The sequence below is a fragment of the Triticum dicoccoides genome, chromosome 2A (genome assembly GCF_002162155.2).
Source record: "Triticum dicoccoides isolate Atlit2015 ecotype Zavitan chromosome 2A, WEW_v2.0, whole genome shotgun sequence".
NCBI lineage: Eukaryota > Viridiplantae > Streptophyta > Magnoliopsida > Poales > Poaceae > Triticum > Triticum dicoccoides.
In genome coordinates this window covers 283759295-283766279 of record NC_041382.1, presented here as the reverse complement: position 1 = coordinate 283766279, position 6985 = coordinate 283759295, and positions in this window count along the sequence as shown.

Here is a 6985-nt window from a genome sequence, read left to right as displayed (position 1 = left end):
CATAATCCAAAAAAGCAGGTGGCAACTCAATATCATAACTTCTAATAGGTACATTAAAATAGTTAGCTAAACGAGTTGCATAAATCCCACCAAATAAATCTCCATCTTTAGAATTAAGGTGTAACCTCCTAGCAATAATGGCTCCCAGATTATATCGTTTATCACATAACACCGCACACTCGAGGACACTAAGATCTGGGACGCAAACATGGCAAAGCTCATGTTTACCATTAATATGCCTACTGATAAAGAGAGCAAAATAATGTATGGTAGGAAAGTGAATGCTCCCTATGGTTGCTTGTGTGATATTTCTAGTTTCTCCAATAGTGATACTAGCAAGGAAATCATTATATTCAGATTTGTGAGGCTCACTAAGACTACCCCATTGCGGAATTTTACATGCATTACAAAAGTCTTCTAGGTCCATGGTATAAGATTCATCGTAAAGATCAAACAGGACAGCATGAGTATTGCGCTTGGATGAAAACTCAAACCTCCGCACGAAGGAATCGGTGAGATAATAATACTGTAAGCATTGGTCCGATAAGAAGTCCTCGAGGCGGCATTTTGTACGTACGCATAGAATTCATCCTTGAAACCTGCACGATCCATAAATTCATCCGACGGCCATTCACACGGCTTCACTTTAGCCTCCCTTGGTGGTTCAAGGTCCTGCTCACGAATCGCAGGCCATGGTCCTTGTTTCCTTGAAGAACCACCTTGGTACATTTTCCTGTACATTTTTCTTCCTCTGAAAAATTTCTGAATTTTTTAGTGACTCAAAATAAAACTGAACCAAACTCAACAAAATTGATAGCAACTACTCCTACAAGTGCCTAGGAGCTATATCATGCATCAAAACTACTTTGGACAATATAAATTTGACATGCAAGCTCAAGAATAGGGTCACCAAAGCAGCAAAAATTTGCAATAAATAAAGCACTAGAACAAAAACTAATTGCACCATTGGAGGAGTCACATACTGAAGAACAATCCCCCAAAGCAGTTTTGTGAATGGAGCTCTGAGCAAGGAGATCGAAAATGGTAGCAAGATGATCAACAACACGAGTTTGAGCTATGGAGTGATTTTTTCTGGAGGAAGAAGGAGTGGATGGGTGCTGGAATAAGTGAATGGGGGCCATGTGGGGCCCACAAGGTCAGGGGCGTGCCCCAGGGGGCTGGGCGCGCTCTCCACCCATGTGGCCAGCTGGTGAGTGATACATCCATTTTGCATCATGCTTTTATATCAATATTTATTGCATTATGGGCTGTTATTACACATTATGTCACAATACTTATGCATTTTCTCTCTTATTTTACAAGGTTTACATGAAGAGGGAGAATGCCGGTAGCTAGAATTCTAGGCTGGAAAAGGAGCAAATATTGGAGACCTATTCTCCACAAATCCAAAAGCCCTGAAACTCCATGAAAGTCAGTTTTGGAATATATTAAAAATATTGGGCGAAGAAAGCACCAGAGGGGGGGGGGGGCACCCACTGTCCACGAGGGTGGAGGGCGCGCCCCCTGCCTCGTGGGCCACCTGGAAGCCTCCCGATGCCCATCTCCTGGTATAAGGTGTCTTTTGCACTGGAAAAAAATTAGAAGGAAGCTTTCGGGACAAAGCGCCGCCGTCTCGAGGTGGAACCTTGGCGGAACCAATCGAGGGCTCTGGTGGAGCTGTTCTGTCGGGGAAACATCCCTCCAGGAGGGGGAAATCGTCACCATCGTCATCACCATCGATCCTCTCATTGGGAGGGGGTCAATCTCCATCAACATCTTCACCAGCACCATCTCCTCTCAAACCCTAGTTCATCTCTTGTATCCGATCTTTGTCTCAAAACCTCAGATTGGTACATGTGGGTTGCTAGTAGTGTTGATTACTCCTTGTAGTTGATGCTAGTTGGTTTATTCGGTGGAAGATTATATGTTCAAATCCTTTATGCACATTAATACCCCTCTGATTAAGAACATGAATATGATTTGCGAGTAGTTACGTTTGTTCCTGAGGACATGGGAGTCTTGTTATAAGTAGTCATGTGAATTTGGTATTCGTCCGATATTTTGATGAGATGTATGTTGTCTTTCCTCTAGTGGTGTTATGTGAACGTCGACTACATGACACTTCACCATTGTTTGGGCCTAGGGGAAGGCATTGGGAAGTAATAAGTAGATGATGGGTTGCTAGAGTGACAGAAGCTTAAACCCTAGTTTATGTGTTGCTTCGTAAGGGGCTGATTTGGATCCATATGTTTGATGCTATGGATAGGTTTACCTTAATTCTTATTTCGTAGTTGCGGATGCTTGCGAGGGGGGTTAATCATAAGTGGGATGCTTGTCCAAGGAAGGGCAGTACCCAAGCACCGGTCCACACACATATCAAATTATCAAAGTAACGAACGTGAATCATATGAGCATGATGAAAACTAGCTTGACGATAATTCCCATGTGTCCTCGGGAGCGCTTTCCTTGATATAAGAGTTTGTCCAGGCTTGTCCTTTGCTACAAAAAGGATTGGGACACCTTGCTGCACCTTGTTTACTTTTGTTACTTGTTACCCGTTATGAATTACCTTATCACAAAACTATCTGTTACCGATAATTTCAGTGCTTGCAGAGAATACCTTACTAAAAACTGCTTGTCATTTCCTTCTGCTCCTCGTTGGGTTCGACACTCTTACTTATTGAAAGGACTGCGATAGATCCCCTATACTTGTGTGTCATCAAGACTCTTTTCTGGCACCGTTGCCGGGGAGTGAAGCACGTTTGGTAGGTGGAATTTGGTAAGGAAAAAATTATATAGTGTGCTGAAATTTACTGTCACTTGTTACTATGGAAAATAATCCTTTGAGGGGCTTGTTCGGGGTATCTTCACCCCGACCAGTAGAGCAAATAGTTTCTCCTCAACCTACTGAAAATGTTTACTTTGAAATTCCTTCGGGTATGATAGAGAAACTGCTAGCTAATCCTTTTACAGGAGATGGAACATTACATTCCGATATGCACCTAATCTATGTGGATGAAGTTTGTGGATTATTTAAGCTTGCAGGTATTCCCGAGGATGTTATAAAGAAGAAGGTCTTCCCTTTATCTTTGAAGGTAAAGGCATTGACATGGTTTACGCTATGTGATGATATTGGATCATGGGACTACAACCGATTGAAATTGGAATTTCATCAGAAGTTTTATCCTATGCATCTGGTTCATCATGATCGTAATTATATATATAATTTTTGGCCTCGTGAAGGAGAAAGTATCGCTCAAGCTTGGGGGAGGCTTAAGTAAATGTTATATTCATGCCCCAATCATGAGCTCTCAAGAGAAATTTTTATTCAAAATTTTTATGCTCGGCTTTCTCTCAGTAATCGCTCCATGCTCGAAACTTCTTGTACTGGTTCTTTTATGATGAAGACTACTGAATTCAGATGGGATTTATTGGAAAGAATTAAACGCAACTCTGAAGATTGGGAACTCGACGAAGGAAAGGAGTCAGGTATAACACCTAAGTTTGATTTTGTTAAATTTTTTATGGATACCGATGCTTTTCGTGAATTTAGCACTAAATATGGACTTGACTCTGAGATAGTAGCTTCTTTCTGTGAATCATTTGCTACTCATGTTGATCTCCCTAAGGAGAAGTGGTTTAAATATCATCCTCCCATTGAAGTAAAAGTAGTTGAACCTATTAAAGTTGAAGAAAAGATTATCACTTATAATGTTGATCCTATTGTTCCTACCGCTTATATTGAGAAACCACCTTTCCCTGTTAGATTTAAGGATCATGCTAAAGCTTCAACTGTGGTTTGTAAGAGTAATACTAGAACACCTACACCCTCTGAGCAAATTAAAGTTGAACCTAGTATTGCTATTGTTAAGGATCTCTTGGTCGGTAATATTGATGGGCATGTTATTTACTTCTGTGACGAAGCTGCTAGAATTGCTAGACTCGATACTAAAAATAAACATAGACCTGTTGTTGGCATGCCTGTTGTTTCTGTTAAAATAGGAGATCACTGTTATCATGGTATGTGATACGGGTGCTAGTGTCAGTGCAATACCTTATACTTTATATAAAGAAATGATGCATGATATTGCACCTGCTGAGATAGAAGATATTGATGTTACTATTAAGCTTGCCAATAGAGATGCTATTGAAAAGATGTCGTGTCCTAAGGACATTAAAGGTAGCATTTGAAATACTTAAGAAAGCATTGATCTCTGCACCTAATGTTCAGCCACCTGATTGGAATTTACCCTTTGAAATTATCTGTGATGCTAGTGATTATGTTGTAGGTGTTGTTCTAGGACAAAGAGTTGATAAGAAATTAAATGTTATCCAATATGCTAGTAAAACTCTAGACATTGCCCAGAGAAATTATGCTACTACTGAAAAAGATATTTTAGCAGTTGTATTTGCTTGTGATAAGTTCAGACCTTATATTGTTGATTCTAAAGTAACTGTTCACACTGATCATGCTGCTATTAAATACCTTCTGGAAAAGAAAGATGCTAAACCTAGACTTATTAGATGGGTTCTCTTGCTACAAGAATTTGATTTGCATATTATTGATAGGAAGGGAGCTGAGAACCCCGTTGCAGACAACTTGCCTAGGTTAGAAAATGTTCTTGATGACCCACTCCCTATTGATGATAGTTTTCCTGATGAACAATTAGCTATCATAAATGCTTCTCGTACTGCTCCATGGTATGCTGATTATCCTAATTACATTGTTGCTAAATTTATACCACCTAGTTTCACATACCAGCAAAATAAAAAGTTTGTCTATAATTTGAGACATTACTTGTGGGATGACCCAAACCTTTATAAAGAAGGAGTAGATGGTGTTATTAGACGTTGTGTACCTGAGCATGAACATGAACAGATCCTATGCAAGTGTCACTCTGATACGTCTCCAACGTATCTATAAATTTTGATTGTTCCATGCTATTATATTATCTATTTTGGATGTTAATGGGCTTATTTTTACAATTTCATATTATTTTTGGGACTAACCTATTAACCGGACGCCCAGCCCAAATTACTGTTTTTTTGCCTATTTTAGAGTTTCGCCGAAAAGGAATATCAAACGGAGTCCAAATGGAATGAAACCTTCGTGAGCGTTATTTTTGGAACAAATGTGATCCAGGAGACTTGGAGTGGACGTCAAGAAACAATCAAGGAGGCCACGAGGCAGGGGGCGCGCCCACCCCCTGGGCATGCCCTCCACCCTCGTGGGCCCCTCGTTGCTCCACCAACCTACTTCTTCCTCCTATATATATCCATATACCCCGCAAACATCTAGGAGCACCACGAAAACCTAATTCCACCGCCGCAACCTTCTATAACCAAGAGATCCCATCTTGGGGCCTTTTCCGGAGCTCCGCCGGAGGGGGCATCGATCACGGAGGGCCTCTACATCAACTCCATGGCCCCTCCAATCATGTGTGAGTAGTTTACTTCAGACCTTTGGGTCCATAGCTAGTATCTAGATGGCTTCTTCTCTCTCTTTGGATCTCAATACAAAGTTCTCCTCGATTCTCTTGGAGATCTATTTGATGTAACTCTTCTTTTTGCGGTGTGTTTGTCGAGATCCGATGAATTGTCGGTTTATGATCCAGATTGTCTATGAACAATATTTGAATCTTCTCTGAATTCTTTTATGGATGATTGGTTTATCTTTGCAAGTCTCTTTGAATTATCAGTTTGGTTTGGCCTACTAGATTGATCTTTCTTCCAATGGGAGAAGTGCTTAGCTTTGGGTTCAATCTTGCGGTGCTCGATCCTAGTGCCAGAAAGGGAAACGACACGTATTGTATTGTTTCCATTGAGGATAAAAATATGGGGTTTACATCATATTACATGAGTTTATCCCTCTACATCATGTCATCTTGCTTAAGGCGTTACTCTGTTCTTATGAACTTAATACTCTAGATGCATGCTGGATAGCGGTCGATGTGTGGAGTAATAGTAGTAGATGCAGAATCGTTTCGGTCTACTTGTCTCGAATGTGATGCCTATATACATGATCATGCCTAGATATTCTCATAATTATTCGCTTTTCTATCAATTGCTTGACAGTAATTTGTTCACCCACTGTAATACTTATGCTATCTTGAGAGAAGCCACTAGTGAAACCTATGGCCCCTGGGTCTATTTTCCATCATACAAGTTTCCAATCTACTTTACTTTGCTATCTTTTACTAGCAATCTATATCATAAAAATACCAAAAATATTTATCTTATTATCATCTCTATCAGATCTCACTCTTGCAAGTGGTCGTGAAGGGATTGACAACCCCTTTATCGCGTTGGTTGCGAGGTTCTTATTTGTGTGTGTAGGTACGAGGTGACTCGCGTGTGGTCTCCTACTGGATTGATACCTTGGTTCTCAAAAATTGAGGGAAATAGTTACGCTGCTTTACTGCACCACCCTTTCCTCTTCAAGGGAAAACCAACGCAGTGCTCAAGAGGTAGAAAGAAGGATTTCTGGCGCCGCTGCCGGGGAGGCTTACGCAAAGTCAAGTCAAGATTTGATCGCCCGACAACTAGCCATTTCTGGCGCCATTGCCGGGAAGATCTACACCAAGTCAAGACGTACCAAGTACCCATCACAACTCTTATCCTTCGCATTACATTATTTTCCATTTGCCTCTCGTTTTCCTCTCCGCCACTTCACCCTTGTCGTTTTATTCGCTCTGTTTTTCCGTTCGCCTCTTTTGCGCTTGCTTCGTCGTTATGGCTAGTCCTTTATCTACTCCTTTGTCTCCCGAGAATGAAGTTCTTAATTTTAAACAAAGGGAGGGAGAAAATCTAAAAGATGCTTGGTACAGAATTTGCAATGCGCAAAATAGATCTACTAGGAAGCAATCTACTTCCGTTCTTCTACAAAAATTTTATGTAGGCATCACTCCCTGGAATAGATATATTCTTGATACCATTACCGGAGGAATTTTCTTGGGCATCCATACTTTTGATTCTTATAATGCTA